The following is a 22,178-nucleotide window of genomic DNA, read 5'->3' as shown; positions in this document are numbered from 1 at the left end:
TCTGTCAATTTTCTAAAAGTAAGTTTCTGTACATCATAAGACTAATAGGAAAACTCAACATTTAGGAAATATTGGGATTTTTATTGTAACATCCCACTTTCTTGCAGGATGAAACCCAAATACAAAAAAAAAAAAATCTGAAAATAAAAACCGTTACCTTGGTGTTGGATGATGAAAATGCACGATATATTGAACAAAAAAAGCCACCACCATACAAGTCCCATGAAAGATTTTTTTTTTGTAAGTCTACAAAGATACTTCCATTTCAGTCAAGTAAACTGAAAACAAAAATTGGGAATTCTGTTTTAAGAACATAAGCAATACTGTTTGAAGAACTACAAACCTCCAAGTCCATATAGATCCATAAAGCCTATGGAGAAATTATCTAAGTGAATTTACTTTTCCAGTTCATTCATAGGACATAATAGGAAAGTTTGCTATGAACAGTATAGGACCAAAATTATTTTTAAATTAAAAAAAAAAGAATAATAATCTTCAGAATAAAATACGTACTTTTAAAATCCCCATTCTTTTCTAAAAGGAATTCCCACTGGAAGTAATTAGTTTTGTAGATGAAAAACAAAACCAGCCTGCACAGACAACACTTAAAGGCACTTAGCACAACTAGTCTAAGTCACGAGATCCATTTAGCAAAAATATGCAGGAGTGGAAAAAACAAATGATTTTTACTGCTAGATGCCAGAAATATGGCAAAATGTTCTCCTCTCCCACAGACCTCTCTAAAAAAACAAGAGCCCTTCTCCCAACTACAATGTAATTTTACAATTGTTACATAACACTCTCAAAAATACAGCAATTCAACTATTAGCTTCATATAGGCCACAGCCCTTTCTTAAAGAGAGATTTCATAGTGAAATTGTCTTGGGAAAAAGGTTTCCATTCCAAAGATCACTGCTATGAATTTTGAAGAATTATGAAAAAAATACTAATTATTAGAAATTGCTTCAGTATATTGACTGCTGTCTAAAACACCAGTTACATTTTTCTTTCCATATAGCCAGACTGCAATTACCTTCATTTGCAGTTAGCTGAACCACAACAGAGTTGTTCTTGCAAAGATATAAAAATTTGTGACAGCAAGTTACAAGCAGCCACAATGAAGTAAAGATGACAATGTAAATTAGTACTGTATTTGTATTTTATTTCATAGCTATGTTGCTTTTATCACATAGTTACAAGCTTTTCCAAAATGGAGATCACTAATTTAAAGTTCTCAGTCTTCATTGACAGAGATTTCCACAAATGAATATGTGTGTTTTGTGGGTAATGCAGAAGAAAACTTTTTTTATATATCTAAAGAATAGGAGTCCTCAGCTGTGGCAGTCTACTTCGGCTATCTGTCATACTCTGAGTAATAACAAATATTTATCCTAACATTCGTAGATCCACAACTATTTTCCCAAGACTCCTCCATTTAAATTCATTAATGGCATCACTTGCTTTACCACTGCACTGGCTGTTTGTGGTCCAGTAATATTTGCTTAGAATTCTCTACAACGTAAATATGGTGAGCAGTACTTCATTTTTCAAAAGTGGAATTACAAGAAAGTGCTTGTCTGCTCATCTAAAGTAAAGACCTAGATGCAGCAGAAAGAAATAGCAGCAAAATTAGTATGCTAAAACCTTAACACCCTAGAAATTTTAATTTATTTTCTAATACAATTAAATGTTATAAAGTTGCTAGGAGAAAACATGCATGACGCATGCCGTTTTTTTAATCTTTTTAGAATGTCAGAGAGTAGGATTGCAGCCTTTCATTTCAGTGTTTTATCTGAAGATAATATTCACTGAAAAAAAATCTGGTCTGAAAATAGCATCCGAGATACAAGATGAAAAAGACTCTTGGAAGTGACACTAGGAGGCTGATCTGGCAGGCAGCGTGTATAGTCTTAGAAGTTTTCAAGTATTTCAGAAAGCATTTTAAACACACTTTGGACATCAGCAAAACTAATATGCAGAGCAGATACAGCACCAACTCAGAAACCACAAGCAACGTAGCCATATAAATCTAACACGCTACTCCAACTACAGTCCCCTTTTTGGCCTACCAACAGAACTTTTGCAGCCATCTTATTTTCAGGACCAAACTGCTATCACTACACAACACTGTCCCAATACCACAGGGCCTACCATGTTGCATCAAAGAAACTTTGCAACTTCTCAACCAATCTCTAATGCACAGTTTAGACCTGCTGAAAAAAGAAAAAAAAAAGTAGTGGAGAAAATAAAACATGGTCCTCTACTTTCCAGGAACTTTCATCCTAGTACAGAAAAGAGGCCATTTTCGCAGAAAGGATTTTCATTAATTAAAGTCTTTAACTCCTAAAAAGTCATGGCATAATTCACGCAATCTCCTTTTGAACCTGTTGTAACCAAAAGGATAGGCCTGTAACGAAGGCCTACTTGTATTATATGTGATAAAAAACCTATTCATTGTTAAAGTAGAAGGCTAAAGATTCTTAGAATGAGCACATTACATATAATGATAAAAAGAAAGAGCTACAAGACACTTCAAGGTCCTTATGTACATACTTTTCAGAAAGGGAGGACGCTAATTGCCTCCAGGATCATCCATATCTTCCCGAGGCATTTAGCAAACAATTACCAACACTGAAGTATTGAGAAACTCGGGGAAAGGTAACTTGGGCCAGGGTCCCCATGACCCATAAGCCCCCTACCCAAATTATACCACCTACTCAAAAGATGGAGGCGGAGAAAGGAACTGAGCATGCGTTCTAGTTTGCATACTAGGCAAAGAAATATGAACCAATTATTGTAACGGGGAGTGCACCACTTTGTAATCTTGGTAATATTTGTGTATAAATATGACAAGAGAACCAGCGTTAGGTGTGCTAGATTCGTGGGTACCACCTAGCACCTGGTGCAGAATAAAGCAGTATCTCCTCTCTGGAATAAGTTTTGGGAGTTTTACTTTTCGGATAACACTGTGATAAAATTACCGAACTCTAGAATTCTAAGTACATGTCTGTCCTGATCCTAAAAATATGGTTAAGTGTTGAATTATCCTCTAAAATTAGATTGGAAAACCAGCATAAAAATAGAAACAAATGGCATAGGTAAACACACTTTTGGCAAGTGGACTTAAAGTAAAGGGAACATAAGTTTTATAAAACTACATACAGCAGCAACCAAGTGAAAGGGTTTGTCACAAACATCAATTTCATGATTTACATACAAATGCCATACTTAGACCTGTCACTACTATGGAGAAGGTATTCTTGGAAACCTGTGTGTACGCACTCACTCCAGAGTAAGGATAACCACCCACAGAGTGGGTTCAGAGGTTCTTTTTACGGCTTATGTGCAGACAAATCCTTGTGTAATTGCTCGTTCCTTTCAACTTCTGGAAAGAAATGGCACAAATGTGGGTATCTCAATGCACACAAAGAATAAAATAAATTTATGTCAAGAGTGTGCGTGTCTATCGAAGGTTTTTCCAGTTCACTCCTAAATGGAGTGCTGATCTTACATCTTCTCAAATAAAAAAAAAAAAAATCAGCATAAGGCTCAGGAGGCCAACTAGCGTAACTCTACCTGGAGAAATCAAGTTAGTCTTAAAAGCCTCTTATTTCATCATCTCTAAGCACTCTACTACCAGCAAAGAAAACTCACTACATACTATAAACAAACTGAATGTAAAAAGTTCTACTCAAGTTTATTTTTTACATAGGAAATGACTACGAAAGAGTTGAACTTCGTTTATAAAAATCTCGCTAGTTTCAAAATTCTGCTCTAAGCAAATGTCCACTAGAAAGAAATGAAATCGGATCAGTAAAAGCCTAACAGCAGAGATGGCAGCCAGTTTTATAACACAATCTTCCTGCAAATGAAGAAACACACACTGCACTAAGTAGCAGTGAAGTAACTGTATTATCTTATGCAATGGTCCCTTGAAAAAGCAGATGACTTTTTAATGATACTTATAAGACAGACCAACTCTTTCTTATAATCAGTGACCTTTTCCTTCACTACCCACATGAAGACTCAGAACTGAGACATTCTTGACCCCAAATCACAAACAAAAATAAAGCTATAAAGAGCTTTTTCAGCCTATTTTCAATACAATCAAAGTCCAGAAATCTATGTAACTGAAAATACTGGTGAACTGATGGTCAAAGAACTGAAATTATAAAAGTATTTCTGCAAGTGACTAATGGCAAACGCATGACTTTGCAATTCATTAAACTCACTTGCATCTTCTTTCAGATACTGACAGTGCCCGAAAACTACGACGTGTGGAAACTACTACTTACAAAGTACTTGCTGGGTGGAAGCCTACAGCATGCACATAGAGATGACTGAAGAACTTAGACAGCATGGGATACTGTCCTCATAACTGAAAATATTTTTATAACTAGACTGCATAGAAAATAAGTTTTATTCCAGACTGAAGAATAACTTCACCACTTTTTGTTCACTGTGGCCGAAACATCTGTTTAGTAAACTGCACAGTTAGGATTTTTAAGCAAGACAGATGTTAAACACAACTCAAGACTTCTACACGAATGCTTCGTTTTATAAGTGAATTATGCTTGGCTATTGGCAGTAAAGAAGTCAAAAGAAAAATGTATATGCATTCTGCTCTGAGATTTATTCCTAAAATAAACTGGCCTAAAGATCAGGAAAGACATTGGATTTGCTAAACTAATTTAAAAGACGAAGATTGTACTGGATGGATACAAGACAGCATGTCAGGAGGTCATCTGCAACACTCGGAAAATTTACTGGCTACAATCTGAATAAGAGAGAACTATCACTATGTTTTTCAACCACTGAGCTAGGCAAAACTTTATAGAGAACACAGGGACTACCACAGACACCTCACTCCTCAATACAGAACTTAATAAGCCATGTGACCAAGTCTTTATACATGCAACTTCTCTATTATTTCCAATGCACCAATCAGAAGCAAGAAAGGGTAGGCAAAGTTTGTTTAGCTTTCTGAAAATTCAGAAAGAAACTTTTCTTGTTGTGGTAGAGAAGGGAGAGACCTGATTCTTTATTCACATAGACCATTCTTTTATCTTGTGCTGAGATTAAATAATGTTACTGGTGAAGGGATGGGAAGAACAATTTGTTTCCTCTTTATATAAAGGAATCTTCATTGATGCTTGTTAAATCTTGATTTTATACCACAGCAACCAGTGCAGAATTTCTTTTAATGAGTGACTTTGGAAATGTCCCTGATTCACATTAAAAACATTACATAACATGCATATACATGTTAGTTAAAATAAGTAACCAGCAAGACAGCATACTTGAGATAAAGAAGTATTAGCTGTTCATTAAAATGGAAAATGGAAAGAAATTAAAACAAGATTTGTAAATGCCTTTAAAGACATACTTGAAGAAGCTAAATCAGTGTCATACACAGCAAAGAGATACAGCTAGGTTGCATTAAGCCTTCAGCTTGCCACCCTTCTTTCTGCACACATTTCAAATACCATAACCACAGAACAGTTTGGGTTGGAAGGGACCTCAAAGATCATCTAGTTCCAACCCCCCTGCCTTGAGCAGGGACACCCTTCACTAGACCAGGCTGCCCAAAGCCCCATCCAACCTGGCCTTGAACATTTCCAGGGATGGGGCAGCCACAACCTCTCTGGGCAACCTGTTCCAGTGCCTCACCACTCTCACTGTAATAAATGTCTTCCTTATATCCATTTTAAACCTACCCTCCTTCCAGTTTAAAATTGTTGCTCCTTATCCTGTCACTACAGGCCTTGGTAAAAAAAATCTTTATGTAGTATTTTGCAACATTCCTAAAAATAAAGGCATTACAAAGTTGGTGTGAAGAAACTGATGACACTGATTATAAGAAAGAATTTTTTTTTTTTTCAGCAACTGGTAATCTTAAATCAGAACAATAAAGTTTAATTATTTGGGACAGAGAAGGTAGAACCTGAAGGCCTGAACTTAGCAAGTTTGACCAACAGTGAGGATTTGGACACTGAAGAGTTCTGTCTCCAGGATTGTTTATAAAAATCAAATCTAAATACAAATGCTAAAGGACTGAAACTACTATTGGATATAATGGTTAGCATTAATACTACGAATGCTCTTTTTAAAAATGTCACATTAGTGGAAATGCTTCAACAATAGTGCTTTCTTCGGCTTTTTTTTTTGGAAGTATTTCCTAGTTGTATTCCATAGCAACAGAAAGAACACAGTGAAGGTGGTTCTCAATGATAACTGTATTCAATAAATCAGAATGATTGCTTTTGTTCCATATGCCTCAAATTATGTGTTTGTTTAACTGGATTTCAGGACATGGAGGCTAATACTTCAAGTCACTTTGAAAAGCAAGGAGCAATGCCACCATGGACTATACTTGGCAATTGAAACTTTAGACTTTTTTTAAACACAAAATACAGATATGATTCTAGCACACATATATACCCACACAGGCTTAAACGTAAGCAGCATACACAAAGACTGTCACCAATATTACCATTTAACAACCAGAACATACTGGAGTATAGACACAGGGTTTCCAAAGCACTTGCACTCCAGTTGCTTGTCCATTCCAGTATATCTTCACTGCTATTGCTCATATCTGTATCGTGTCAATACCACAACCACTTTTAAGCAAGCCCATTTCTTCTCAGATAAGTGTGCAACTCCAGCTTATGCACTTTAGTTTGGTGCATGTGGGACAGTGGAAATCAGACCTTGCGTATGTATCACAGATGACTTAAAATTACTACATAACAGAATATTATCAACTAGACTATTCAACATCACTAAATGAATTCAGATGAACCAAGGAAGTTACCAAACACTTAAGCCATCATTAGCAACACAGAGGAAAGTTACATGGACATGTCTATATATGAGTTCTACAAAGCACATACTACTATGTGTAAGAATATACCATTAGTACACACACACATATATATACATACACATCACAACAAAAGAAAAGGTAAGGCAACATTACTTCAAGCATTCCATTAGCACTGAACAGGATTAAAACAGAAAAAAAAACATTCCACAGATTATCAGCCACAGACAGTCAGTAACAAAAAGAGTTCCTAGATGTACATTTAAAGACTTTCTTTTTCGTAATGCATATCACATTGCCAAAAATTATGAAATAAAATAACAGTTACTGTCACTTAACTAAATCACATGAGTATTAGAAAAACTAGAGTTGCAAAAAATAACTTCACAGACATGCAATGCTCACCTTCTACCTGTCTTAACGCAACCAGCTGTGGAACAAGAATGGTTGGACGTCACCTGCGACTGGGTCTGAACATGCATGTATGCAAATACAGGGCCATTCCTTTACAGCAGTTTTCAAGTAAACATTTGAGAATGTGATGGTTGCTCAATTGAAATAGGCTACAAGCTACAAGCTGATTATCTAATAGAGGTCTAATACATTGTGAAAAATAAACTTAGGGACAAGGTGAAAGGCTCACAAATTACATTTAATGAAGTATTCCTATAGGCTGTCTTTTATCAGTGTTATACCCAAACTGTTCTTTCATATAACAGAAGATGACAACTACTGCAGAGGTTGCAAAGAAAATAGTCCGAGAGAAAATTAAATATAGTAGTAATAATAATAATGATAATAATAATTAGTATTATTCTCAGAGCAAGGTAAGTACTTCATAAAATGCACTTACTGCCCCAGTTGCAAGCTTTAAAGGTTATCCATGCTCAGTATTATGTAACGAGTGAAACATCTGCAGCCCTGGAAACATTCTTTGTTAGAGAACTCTTTCTGTAATTGGAAACTGTTGGAACAAAGTCAAATATAGTAGCCTGAAACAAAAATAAAACAGTGAAGAAAAAGTCAAGAGACAATAGTCCAGTGGTTCAGTGCCTTCTGGGAGCCCAAATCTCCTACATTGCTTTTTGTAGTTTTTTTGGTGGCCTTTTTTGCTTAGGGTGAGGCTGGACTATGTTTTGGTTTTGAGATGTCAAAGAAGAGAAGAAAAGATGTTCTGTTTCAAATCCACCTGAGAGGCTACTCAAGCTGTAAGAGTTTGGGATACTCTCTCTCTTGTTGCTCTCTCTACTAAGCACTGAAATAGTTAAGTATTAGCATTGAAATTATTTTGCCAGAATCTCCAGTGACAGAAATTTGCCAGATCAAAGGATCATGTTTTGACTTCTTTTTTGTTAGCTGCCTGCAATACAATCAGCCATATGCCACTTCAAATCATCTCCTAAGGACTCCACAAATCCAGAGTGGAAAACCCATTCACTGTTTTTGAGGAACATGATTTTCCTCATTTTTATCTTTTGGGTGTTTTGGGTTTGCATGGCAAGGTTTTGGTAGCAGGGGTGCTACAGGAGTGGCTTCTGCAAGAAGCTGCTAGAAGCTTCCCCTGTGTCTGACAGGGCCAATGGCAGATGGCTCCGCCGCTGGCCACGGCCGAGCCCATCACTGACAGTGGTAGCGCCTCTGGGATAACGTAGTTAAGAAGGCAGAAGAAAACCAACTAGGAGCAGCTTTTGCAGCCAGAGAGAGGAGTGAGAAGATGCGAGAAACTTTGCAGACACCCAGGTCAGTGAAGAAGGAGGGGGAGGAGGTGCTCCAGGCGCTGGAGCAGAGATTACCCTGCAGCCCATGGAGAAGACCATGGTGAGGCAGGCTGTCCCCCTACAGCCCATGGAGGGCCATGGTGGAGCAGATATCTGCCTGCAGCCCATGGGGGACCCCACGCTGGAGCAGGTGGAGGCACCTGAAGGAGGCTGTCACCCCGTGGGAAAGCCGCACTGGAGCAGGGTCCTGGCAGGACCTGTGGCCCCGTGGAGAGAGAAGCCCACACTGGAGCAGGTTTGCTGGCAGGACTTGTGACCCGGTGGGGGACCCACACTGGAGCAGTCTGTTCCGGAAGGTCTGCACCCTGTGGAACAGACCCATGCTGGAGTAGTTGGTGAAGAACTGCAGCCCATGGGAAGGACTCATGTTGAAGAAGTTCGTGGAGGACTGTCACCCATGAGAGGGATCCCACGTGAGAGCAGGGGAAGAGTGTGAGGAGTCCTCCCCCTAAGGAGGAAGGAGCAGCAGAGATAATGTATCACGAACTGACCACAAGCCCCATTCCCCATCCCTCTGTGCTGCTGGTGGAGAGGAGGTAGAGAATTTGGGCGTAAAGTTGACCCTAGGAAGAAGGGCAGGGTGGGGGGAGGTGTTTTACAATTTGGTTTTATTTCTCATTGCTCTACTCTGTTTTCTTGGTAATAAATTAGATGATTTTTTTTTTCTAAGTTGAGTCTGTTTTGCCCATGATGGTAATTGGTGAGTGAACTCCCCCTTTCCTTATCTCGACCTACAAGCCTTTCGCTATATTTTCTCTCCCCTGTTCAGTTGTGGAGAAGGAGTGATAAGAGTGACTTTGGTGGGCACCTGGCCTCCAGCCAGGGTCAACCCACCACATTGGGAAAAAAACCACTGCAGGAAGATGTCATTCTTCTCCATAGGTCTCTCCATTGACAGCTTTATCACATCAAACACAGGCTGCTTTATCGACAGTCTCAGAGCCTCACAGCCTATCCCCACCTCACTGAGCACTTTTCCTGGCTATCAAAAGGATGATTCCCATTTCTGGTTGGCCTATGACACCAGCCTCAAATCACTTGGTTTCATGTCAGCATTTTCATTCTTTCTCAGCTGCTTTTCAAGCTTGGCAGGAGCTTATTAACACTTCAGAAGTCTGTCTTTTAATCCTCTTGCCAGCTCCTCATTAAGAAACTCTCTTTTGCCAACATGGCTTAAAAGTGTCCAAACCACATGCTTGACAGCGGTTAGAGTAATCATGCTTTTGGTCTTATGCCACAGCAGTGAGAAGCTTATAGGAGGAACTGTGTTTTTGCTCTTTATGTTGCACCAAGCATACCACAATCTTGATCTGCAGCACATTTTCGCAGTGAGGGTTTGCATTAGCCCATCTGCAGCAAATGTGGAAAGAGTGTAGGCGAGGCCTCCAAGCGACTCCTCTACATCACTCGCTTCGCTGGTCACCTCACAGTGATCACAAAACCAAGAAATCTTTTTTCCCTCTGAATTCTGCAATATATGTAAGGAAACTTGTGTTTCCACCCTTGAAAACCCTTGGTTATCAACCCCTGCTTGTTGCTGTGTTCACTTATATTCCTGAATACATATATTCAGAACTGAGTATCTGAATCCATTAAAGCCCGTATTTCAGTCTTCTGAATGTATATAAAATCTGAGATTATTAGAATATTAAATTGAAGTTGCTTATTATATGAACATCTGAAGAAAATAATGACAAAGATAACATATTAGAAAGGTACTACTTACACGGACAAATATGTAAATAAATAATCTTCCTTGAACAGTAAAAAAAGCTGTCAAAGGATAGCAAGCCTGAGATTGTTTGTCACGAAGCCTTATCACTCACCAGATAGCAAGTAAATGTGAAGTTTGACATTACACGTATTTTAATCCTGCCCATAATATTATCATCTAAGACTCAAAATATCTATACTGTATTACTGAACACATTGGTGGAGTTCTCAGACAAAACACTCACAGGAAACTTGATTTTCTGGGATGAACTATACAGATTTTAAACAGTAAAAGAAGTGCTTAAGTCAGATCATTGCTAAGAGCATACCTGCTTAGTTACAATACAAACAGAGAGAACAGAAGAAAAGGTTATCTTTTTTAAAATTTCAGCCAACATTACTAGCAGCTTCCAACATACTTGCCTGAAAATCTGGATACATATCCCTTCAGAGAGCCTAAAACTTACCTATGGTAGGATTCTGAAAGCAAATTTAAGTATTAAGTCATATTCTCTCTTGTGCAAAGAGAAAGCAATGCAAAAAGCAATGTCAATTTACTGTTTTATATTGTTGTGCCCTTGAAGTTATTATTACCCTTTATTATTTGCAACATCCATTTCTGTCATAATTTAGCACATGCACATACACTTGTCTTCCTATTTAAAATACTCTTCATGCATGTTTTTCTGTATTTCTTTGACACATAATGTTTTGATACATAATGCTTTTATTGATTTAGTAATACATTAGAAATGAAAAATCTGGTTTCCTAAAGCAGGCTATTGAGCATTGTGGACATAATTCACAATTGTTAGCATTCCTATCTTCAATTTAACCATCTAGGAATGGATTAATTCCATTTACTTAGAGGACTGATCTCAGCTTTTTCCAAATTGTTTGGAAATTCAAACAGACATCCTTTCCCAATATTTGTTCCCCCACAACTTACACAACAGCACAGTACCATCACTGTACCCAATGCTCAGTTGCTGTGGTATGCACAAAACATTTAAGACCCCTACGTTCATTTCTCTGCACAAGGTGGAGTGGAATTCACAATTTCTCCCTCTGCAGTAAGAAATATGCCAGCCCTCACCATCTGTTCCCAAGTATACAGTAGTGGAACATCCTCATTCTCCTCCACTGATACTGCTCCATTGTACACTTTAATGGATTACTGACTCTGAGAAGAGGCAGGTGGGACGATAGTTACGTAGTCAGAGGATTTACCCGAGAGGTGGGCTACCAGCATTTCAGTCCCTGCTCAAAAGAAAGGATGTCACACAGCCCTCTATTACCCAGTTATAATGCTTTACACTCTTTGGGTTTGTTTTTTTTTCCTTCTTCCTCTGTCATTTTTTAACAGCTCTAAGACAGCATCAATACTCCATACAGACAAAAACAGTAGGGATACAGATGGATACAAATGGAGTGATATAAGGTAACTTTGCCCTTATCAACCTGGACAACTCAAATGCAAAGTATTTAAACTCAGACACTCAATGCAGCAAGCATACCAAGCTAAGGAAGAGATCTTTAAAAAGGTACAAGAGACAGGCACTAGAAGCTCAAAGCAGTTTCCCTTCTCAGATTTGTGCATGATCCGGCTATTAACATTGCTAGGAAAACAGTTTAAAATTAGGGGAGTGACTTATTTAATAAGATTTTTTTTTCCCCTAACAGAATCAGTTAGATCAAACATGCTGAAAAGGAGAGGTTTTGAGATTAACAGCGTATACACTGTACATCTGAATCTCTCAGAAGAAAGAAGAAAAGCTCTAAGTGTCTTTGTGCGGGATTTGTTCTGTTTTCTTTAAAATAAACTGAAATGTCACATTAGTCATTACATTCATGGTGAATGAGTCACCACAACCCAAAGGAACTTAAAGCTTCCACATGTAATTATCTTACAAGAAGATGCCTACCAAAAAATTTCAAAGCAGAAATGCAACAAAGTATATACATCAGAGTTTGAAATTACACTACCTGTTTAAGAAAGCATGGGTCACATACTATGCCTTTTTTGAAAGGTAAACTTTCTACTTGGTCTACCCAGTCTTAAACAACATACTCTTTTTATTATGCATAATGTAGGTTTGGTTTAGTCCTAGAAGAACTGTATCAGCATAGCCATGAGTGCACGAAAAAAATTCTGCTCTTCAGAGACATACAAGTATTGTGGTATGAACCCCTGTGTAAGTACATCACCAGCAAAACCAGTTTTTTGTTTCCAAAGTCTGTTCTGTTTATGACTTGTGATTTTCTTATACCAGTACAAGTTTGCCACATAATTTATTAGTCTTGGAAAACTGTAGTGATATGCTTATACTTTATCCATGTAATAAAAAGAAGAAAAAGAAAAGAAAAAAAGGGAAAAAAAAGCTAAGTAAGGATGCATCCCCAATGTTATGCAAGAATTTAAGGTCAGAAGAAATTCAAGTCTCTCACTGATGATTCTAACTGCAAGAATTCACTTTGAGTCAAACATTGTACAGGAGACATAGAGACTTTCTGGTTTCATCACAATTTTGAGAAAACAGTAACATGTTTATGAAGTTAGCAAGTTTTTTCTTATGTCCTGCTTATCCTTTAATATTCAGAACTGAAAACAAACCTGAATGTGACCAGTAAGAGGCATACTGCACTCATTCATTAACAAACAACATCTATACATTACAGTGGTTCATGACTAAGAAAGCTTACAAGAAAAAGACTTGTACTCTTCCTCCTCTTGTGAAATCCAAATTTTATTCATAGATGTTTGTGGGACCTATTCAGAAAACTAAACTTGCCCTCACATGGTGAGCTTTCCTAGATTCCTTCTACAAGAAGTGGAAGAAGAGCTTCAAATGGTAAGTGAGGGCACCTAAAGTCAGGCTTTTATTGGGAATTACCCCCTAAAACGTAAGTGGTGGATTACAGGGGAAGAAGGAAGCCAAGAAAGATTGGTCTCCCTAAGCTAAAATTAACTTCTGTCAATACCCCTCGAGTCATATTTTTGGCGGTTTCAGAAGCTTAAGAGGGACAAGATATATGTTTTATGTACATTAAATATTTGTCAGGCTATCCACATCCTTGAAACTATTTCACCTGGCAGACACACAGCTTATTTTTTGTGATTTCTTTTAAAGAAACCTGCAAAAGACATTGTCTATACCTTAAAAACAAAATAACCCCCACCCCCCAAAAAATAAACAGCCTCAGTGTACTTAGAATCATAGAATGGTTTGGGTTGGAAGCAACATCAAAGATCATCTAGTTCCAACCCCCCTGCCATGGGCAGGGACACCCTCCACTAGACCATGTTGCCCAAAGCCCCATCCACCCTGGCCTTGAACACTTCCAGGGATGGAGCATCCACAGCTTCTCTGGGCAACCTGTTCCAGGGTCTCACCACGCTCACAGTGAAGAATTTCTTCCTTATAGCTCATCTAAATCGACCCTCCTTCAACTTAAAGCCATTACCCCTTGTCCTGTCACTGCATGCCCTTGTAAAGAGTCCCTCTCCAGCTCTCCTGTAGGCCCCTTTATGTACTGGAAGGCCGCAATAAGGTCTCCCCAGAACCTTCTCTTCTGCAGGCTGAACAACCCCAATTCTCTCAGCCTGGCTTCACAGGAGAGGTGCTCCAGCCCCCTGCTCATTTTCGTGGTCCTCCTCTGGACTCAGTGCAACAGCTCCATGTCTTTCTTGTACTGAGGCCCCCAGAGCTGGATGCAGTACTCCAGGTGGGGTGTCATGAGAGCGGAGTAGAGGGACAGAATCACTTGCTGGTCATGCTTCTTTTGATGCAGCCCAGGATACAGTTGGCTTTCTGGGCTGCAAGCACGCATTGCCGGCTCGTGTTGAGCTTTTCATCAACCAACACCCCCAAGTCCTTCTCCTCACGGCTGCTCTCAATCCATTCTCTGCCCAGCCTGTAGTTGTCCTTGGGATTGCCCTGACCCATGTGCAGGACCTTGCACTTGGCCTTCTGGAACTTCACACAGTTGACACAGGCCCACCTCTCACACCTATCAAGCTCCTTCTGGATGACATCCCTCCAGCACCTGGACCGCACCACACAACTTGGTGCTGTCAGCAAAGTTGCTAGAGGTGCACTCAACCCCACTGTCCATGTCACCAACAAAGATGTTAAAGAGCACCGGTTCCAATATCAGCCCCTGAGGAACGCCACTCATCACTGGCCTCCACTTGGACATCGAGCTGTTGACCGCCAACCAAATCCTTATCCACCGAGTGGTCCATCTGTCAAATCCATGCCTCCCCAATTTAGAGACAAGGATGTCATGCAGGGCAGCATCAAATGCTTTGCACAAATCCGGTGCAAACTTAAGTCCATACTACCTTCAAACACGACAATTTTCTGCCACTTACATCTTGATACGCAGCAGTTTATACTCTCATCAGAGTTGTTCATAACTTAAAATGTTACTGGGAGAACTCAAGCACCAAGAAAACAACGAAGGCATAGGTAAAAATTGCTCCCTAGTCTAGTCGAGCTGCTGCTGTTAATTCCAATGATGGCTGGCTGATAACTGTTGAGAACTGGCTACACCAGTTTTCATATTTTGCAATAGTCCCATTGAATGGTTAGAGTAATCAACTTAATAACCTGTTGCTGTGACTCAGCAGTTTACCTTATTTTTCCTTTCTATAACCTTCTCTTAGGCCACGATGGATATCCTGTAGAAGGTTCAGGGCTTAACTATATAGCTATAGATGCCTTGATTTCTTGCTTTTCCTGAAACATTAATTAAGTGTTCGAACTTCTTTTTCTTCATATGCTGCTCCTAGGTAGCTGTTCTCTAGTTGTGGTTCTCTTTCTCCCAAATTCAACCACAATTTTACCCCTTCTTAAAGCAGAAAGATATAGTTTACACATTATATAGACATGGCTGGAGGATATCTTACTCGCAAGACTTCTACCCATGTCAGGTTTCTTATCTGGGTGACGGTATAGTTTCTTCCTCAGAGAATAACAAAGAAGGCTGGACCCATGCTATGTGACACCAGGAATAGCAGCACTGGGTTGCCCAACAAGGAAAAAAAAAAAAAATGCTTTCACCAGTCACACAATGCCTTAACATGAAAGACTTGCAATGGGGAAGAGGAACACTGAAGAATGCATCAGTGGCTAGACTTCAGTTTAAGCATTACTGATCAAAGACTGTAATTAATTATAAAGTCAAAAGCTATCACTGAAATGCATAGGTTTGGAGAGAAAGCAAAAACATGGGGTTCTTTGCCTCTCTGGTTAAAAATGGTTGTTTTGTAGTAGAGCTGCAATTTGTTCACAACTGGAAAACACTTTCATTTCAAGATGAAGAAAGCTTCTGCAACTTTGGAGAGTTGTAATTGTAAACTCAGCTTTTGCTGCCAGAACTGAACAACTTAATTTGCAAGTCAATCCCTGATTTACACTATTTTCAACATCTTTTAGACAGAAAAACACAGGCGCTTGGTTGATGCTGAAAAGCATCAAGTATCTTTAGAGAAGTTTTTGAGAGCAAAGGAAAGGAACTGAAGTGTCACAAAATGTGAGGATGAAAGCCGAATAAGGCAAAACTGGCTCACTACATTTAACTGAAACAAAGCAAATGGAATGTTTAATGACATGCAAGCCAACCTTTAGGCAAGAAATCATGGGTATGGTTTTACTGTTCTCAGTATCAACAACTTCAGTTTGCTGCTCTTCAAAAAAAAAAGTTAAAACAAAGAGACACATGCATAAACAGAGAACATCACTATAATCTTTGCTATTCTGATAACTGTTTTCAAGTTTCTTGTCTGCCAAAGCAAACAGTAAACATCAGGACCACGTTTATGCCCTTGAAGAGGCTGTAAGCAGAAACAAAGGACTAGAGCGAGATATTAATCAAGACGAAACTTTCTGCTCTATTCCAGCTTGGAATGCATAGCACAGTGTAATTGTATTCCTGAAACTTTAGAATAAGTAAGTCTGTATGCGCATATTTTGTGACAGATGCAGTCACAAGAATAACTGAACATGAAACAGTCACGCTCCACCAGGACCTATGCTGCAGTCAAGAAACAGTTTTGAATTAACTCACTTCACTTCTAACAACCATTTGCACAGAGGTGAGAGTTGTGAGCCTTTATCTCCACATATGTGTAGAAAGAAAGCACTCTCATTATCATCATGGGTGTGGAGTATTTCCAGCAATACTACTTTTTTATCCAGTGACAAAGAAGCAGCATCACATTTCTGCATAACCAAGGGCAACAATTTTGAGAGAGGAATGGTTTTTGTAGCTAAACAGAAGCTCAAAAGTACATGAAAAAATCCAAAGACTTCAGTTTACAGCCTGAAGCACTATAAGAGGAAAGTAGGTCTCATACTGCACAGTGCAGCAAACTGATTCTCATTTTACAGATTTGAATAAGCAGTAATGCACAACTATCTGGCAAGTCACATGGAAAGCAATTTAGTAACTATGACTATGATCCCCATGAACTATTTTAGAGGTCACCTACACCTACCAGATCTTCAGTATCTTGAATATTATTCAAGAAAGCGGCATGCCAAAAATGGGTAATCCATGCTTTGGGATGCCTAGCAAACACAGGGGAAAAAACCAACCAAACAAAAACAAACAACAAAACAGTTCTACCAGATAGATCTGTACAGTGCAAACTACCTTTAAACAAAAAGATGCCAGATTTAGAGGTTACAGGTGCTCTTTGTTGTTATTTCAGTCAGAAGGCTAAGTCATTCAGAAAAGGAGACACTGCTACGTGAAACCAGTAAGAAGACCACCAGTCATAGTAGTCTTTATGCATACTGATCTATGACTACAGCTGTCATTGAAATTTATCTGAAAGCTTAACAAATAAGACTTCTCATCTTACATAAGAGTCAAAAGACTACCTTACCCTCCTCTTACAACTTTGACAATATACCTTTCCTACCTCATCCTACTGACACTCATTTTCTATTGTATTTTTAAGCAAACCCAGACACGTGCATCAAGGCTAACACTGGAAATTATTTGTCCTTAAAGCATATCAAGGTTGAATTCCAAATTCAATTCCCCACTGGTCAAAGGCAGACCTAAGAAAGAATCAAGCTTAAAAAGATACCATTTCAAGCACTAGATTTCAACACATAACACTGCTACTCTGAATAAGAATTCATACAAGTTTAGTCACACAGATGTTATCCATACCACCATATGGATATCCCAATTTTGCTCAAGTTAGGTGGTTTTCATTCAAAAAAAAAAAAAAAAAAGTTGATTGGAAAGAAATCCCACACACAATCTTCAGACAAGAAAACAAGCATGCAAGACACAGTCCAAGAAGATCTCATTACATTTACTTTGGGCTATAGAGAAACCAACCTTAACCTAAGAAGGAACAGCCAAATGTAATATTATACTTAACCACAAGTATTTAAGAAAATACCTATCTAAATTTATAAGATTTGTTTTTTTAAATCCAGTTTTTGAGATTTTAGCAGTACTAAGTGTCTATGTGTACTAGTAACCATTTTAACACAGAAGTCAGAAGTCATGTAGGCAAGCCAATATTTATATTTCTGGTTTCTACTGAACTCTTTCATTGCACTACACGAGACAGAATGCATTATTAGCATTTCATATCCACTGAAATGGTAAAGAGCAGCCTGTCAGTCAATTATTTTAAAAAAATTCTTAAAAAAGACTTACGGTCACATTTATAATAGAAGCATTCGCAAGCTAACAGTTGTGATTTATTTTTTGAATTTTTTTTTTTTTAGTTAGTGTCCGTTGTGCCAAGCATTTGGAATATATATGCTACTCTGGTTAGTCACTGAAGTTTGGTAATGACTGCTTTTCACAAAAAAATACAAGTAAAAATCCTTTCATTTTCCAAACAGGTATGAAGTAATTTGCGTTCTGCCATTATTTTTTTCCCCCAAGAATACAGAGAACATTTACTGCCTTGACTTCCAACATGCTACCTTAAAAAGTGATGAAAAAACTTTTACTAACTTTGTGTTTAGTCTACACAAGAGAATAGCCAACAAAAGTAATTAAAAGCAAATAACTTTCTTTTTACTAACATCTCCATGTACAGGCTCAAATTCAGCTTAGTTAAAAACATCATAACAAGTCAAGAAAATACTACAGAAGTCACCAGAAGTCACACTAACACAGCTTACAGAAAAAAAAGAGAGAAGATAAACACCCTGTTTGTTCACAAGCTCAGGTCTCATGCAGATCTAAAAGTTTAGCCACTGGCATTAAGCTTGAAATCAACACAACAGTCCATGTTTGCAACATGCTTAACAGCAAAAGAGAAAACTGCATTAAAAAGATTGGTACAGAACAAGCATTTAATTTAGATTTCATATAATTTTGTTTGGTTTTTGCATCCTTTCTGAGATTGCATTTATGTTGTGCTTGGATACTGTGGAAGATCACGTTTGGCGTTAACAGCACAGTTAATCAGCTTACATCACACTTAAAGCTTCTGACAGCTTCTGCAAATATTTTTTCCCTATTTGACATATGAAGGCCCTAGCACATCACCAGATCCTGTTGCTACACAGATTATCTGGTCATGCAGCAAAGGCACGTCAGATATCCCCAGATGATAGTGCGGGCTGATTAAAAGTTATGGCTCTAGCTTTTTCTTTTTTTTTTTTTTTTTAATCTGCAGAATTAAACTGTAAGTGCTATAACGTCTTACTGATACGATCAGTTTCCAACATATAGCATGACTATTACTAATTGTGCCTTTATCATTGGGTTGCGGGAAGGGGAGGGACGACCCCTGCTATTCAAACATCCTTCTACCAGCCATGACGATCTCCATTTCGGCACAGATAGGCGTAAGCCCTGACAGCGCAGAAGGGCTAACACTTCACTGCAGACACAGCGCACTAAACTCCCGGGGGCCTCGCTGCCGGCCGAACATTGCCCAGGAGCTCGCCTGGCCTTCGTCCCCCGCAAGGGTTAAATCGGCTGACGCCGGAGCCTAGGGGAGGAGCCTGGGCATGGAAAGGGAGAGAAAAATGGAGAAATAAAGGAGGGAGTTGCCCAGGGACTCACCTGCAGCGCTTGCCACCTGCGCCGCGCCCCCCCTCCCCCCGCGGCAGGCCGAGCACCGCCCGGAGAGGAAAGGCTGCGGCGGACGGGAGCCGGGACTTTAACAATAACAATAATAATGATAATAATTAAAACCAAACAAACAACCAGCGCCTCAACCCTCCCGGCCCCGCGCGGTGCGGGGTAAGGACTAGCTCCAGCGTGGAAGCTCTGCCGGGCCAGGAAAGGAGGAGAAACAGCAGCCTTTCCCAGGGACGGACTCGGCGCCAGGGGAGCACCCTGAACACCTCCTTCCCTCTCCGTCGAGGAGGGAAATTTCCTCCGGAGGTGGAAGAGGGGAAGGAAGGGGCCGGGAGTAGAAGAGGGGTCCCCGCCGCCCGAGTCCCGGCTTCCTGCCGCGCCCCGAGGAGGGGACGGTGGAGGGCAGACGAGGCGCCAGGTCCAGCGCTCGCTCCCCGTCTGTCAGGCCCCCTGCCTGCCCGCCCCCCTCCCGCTGCCGCTCACCTGCCGCCGGCTTGCTCGCCGACAGCCGCCACCGGGCGCCCCTCGTCCGCCTCAACGGTTCCGGCACTCCCGGCCCGGAGCTTTTCCCCGCGCCCGCCGCCTCCTCAGGAGCCTCCGGACCCGCCGCCGCTCCTGTTTGGGGAGGAAGCGGCCACCATGTTACTTTCTCCCCGGCAAACGCAAACAGGCGGGTCTAGGGCCCGCCCCGAAAAGAGGCGGCAGCGGCGGCCGGGCAGCGGAGCGGGCGCGCAGCGCGCCCGGAGTGGCTGCTACGGCCAGGGGGCGCCCACGGGCGGCGGCGGCCAGGAACGGTCGGGCTGCGTCAGGGACGGCGCGGCGCTTGGCCGTCTCCGTCGCCTTGGCCCGTGGCGCGGGTGCGCGGGAGGGAGAGACGTCTGGCCCGGGGACCCCCTTTAGGCAGGCAGCCGGGTGAGGGTTAAGGGTCTGTGGGATGCCGTCCCCGGCTGGCGCGGGCCTGTGCCCTGGCCAGGGCTTCTGTGAGATGTTGGTTTGTAGCAGGAAAAAGAAATATCAGAAAGGGACGTCAGCAGGTCTTTTCAGCCTTCTGCCCAGACAAGGCTGCTCGCTTCGTACTTGATTCTTGTTACCCAAAATAGCGCTCGGGGCATTTTCTCTAAGGTGGGAAGCTGTAGTAGTATAGTCAGGTTCAGAGAGAAATGCCTGGGCCCTGGAGAAATCAGGAGCCTATTTCATTGAAGTTTTAAGGGGGCAGTTGTGTCAGTTTAAGGGGGCAGTTCTGCACAGTAACTCTGTGCAGCCAGTTGCAATTCATCCCAGAGTACCGGAGGAAGTAGCAGATGTTACAAGATGACTTGCAGAGGGATCTAGATAGATTGGAGCATTGGGCAATCTGCACCGGGGACAGAGGAATGCCGGATACAAGTATAGACTGGGAGAGGAGTGGCTGGAGAGCAGCCCTGTAGAAAGGGATCTAGAGGTGCTGGTTGACATTAAGCTCAGCATGAGTTAGCAGTGTGCCCTGGCAGCAGATGGACCCCCTTGCCATATGTGCCTGGAGACATCTGCCATGACTAGGGGGACCTGACGGAGCCCTGGAAAGACATGGCCAAGCCCTCAGTGACTGGCATGAAACACCAAGACCAAGCACAAGATAAGAGATGGGGGGATGGAGTGGGCAGTGGCGTTGCTGGGGCTGCAGTGCCTGTTGTGATGGATTCTGATGGGTTCTGATGTCACCAAGTCCCTGAGCGACAGTTTTGTTGTCACCGTGTCCCTGAGCGATGTGTTCAGATGTCACCGAGGGATGAGCTGCAACGTCTCCAAGCGATGGACTATAATGTCCCCAAGCGATGGATTCTTACCATGTGTCCCTTGCTGCTTATAGCTGGGCGCTGAGTCTTACCCAGCTGGCTCGTACCCGCGCTCCAGCTGAGAGAGTTGGCGAGGTTTTGTGTGTTGAGTGAGGCCTTTGGTGCTGGTGTTGTGTTCAGGGAGCTGTTTGTTGCAGCTCTCAGTGCCCAACCCCAGAGCTGGTCAAAGGATTTTGCCCAGCCCTGCCAGGTCCAGGCAGCCGGGGCACCCCGTAGGTACACTTGCAGCAGCAGAGATGAGCTGTGCAGGGACGTGTCACCTTGGGGAGCTGGGAGGGTTTCCTTCTTGAGGGACCTGTGCATTTCTTCCACCCCTTGCCAGGCCAGCCAATGACCGTGGGCTCTCTTCTTTTTCTAGGGTGACACCCACAGCTGCAGCAGCACAGGTGAGAGGGAGTGACTTGACATCTGCAGCTCCCCCCAGCCCACTGCAGCATGTGGAGAGCATGGCCACAAAGCTGGACAACTGCTGTCCAATATGCCTGGGTAGCTGGGAGGAGGCCAGCTACATGACCCCATGCCTCCACCAATTCTGCTACCCGTGCATCTTGCGGTGGGCTGAGAGCAAGCCCGAGTGCCCCCTCTGCAAGAGGAGGATTCTCTCCATCATGCACTCGGTGCAGGCGGGCGACGACTTTGAGGAGCATGTCATCACACCATTTGTGGCGTCATCAGTTGTCTGCCGCCAGGCAGGAGGAGCTCCTGGCCGTCCAGCTGCCCACAGCCTCCGTCGCCTTGCAGCAACACAACCACAGCCTGTGGGTCTGGCGCCAAGGGCTCCTCTGGGTGGCCTCCAGCCCAACACCTGGGCATCCCTTTTCCGGGACCACCCAGCCCTCCTCCAGCCCCTTCTGACCTGGGTGCGTCAGGAGCTGGGACAGATCTTTGGGAACCGGCATTTGCGGACAGCCACAGCAGAGGGCCTTGTCCTGTCCCTCCTGGTCCTCTTTG

At 41.6% G+C, this 22,178-nt stretch overlaps 1 protein-coding gene across 2 annotated transcripts in view; it reads right to left on the bottom strand.

Moving 5' to 3' along the window:
- The window catches only part of DENND4C (DENN domain containing 4C), an 80,989-nt gene extending 60,937 nt beyond the window's left edge, over positions 1-20,052 (bottom strand). For both annotated transcript variants that reach the window (XM_054809381.1, XM_054809382.1), the window contains exon 1: positions 19,876-20,052. The gene's annotated coding sequence lies outside the window, so the exon portion shown is untranslated. The remainder of the gene's footprint in view (positions 1-19,875) is intronic.
- Between the last annotated feature and the right edge of the window lie 2,126 nt (positions 20,053-22,178).

The sequence above is a fragment of the Grus americana genome, chromosome Z (assembly GCF_028858705.1).
Source record: "Grus americana isolate bGruAme1 chromosome Z, bGruAme1.mat, whole genome shotgun sequence".
NCBI classification, from domain to species: Eukaryota; Metazoa; Chordata; class Aves; order Gruiformes; family Gruidae; genus Grus; species Grus americana.
This window is presented reverse-complemented; position numbering and strand designations above follow the sequence as displayed.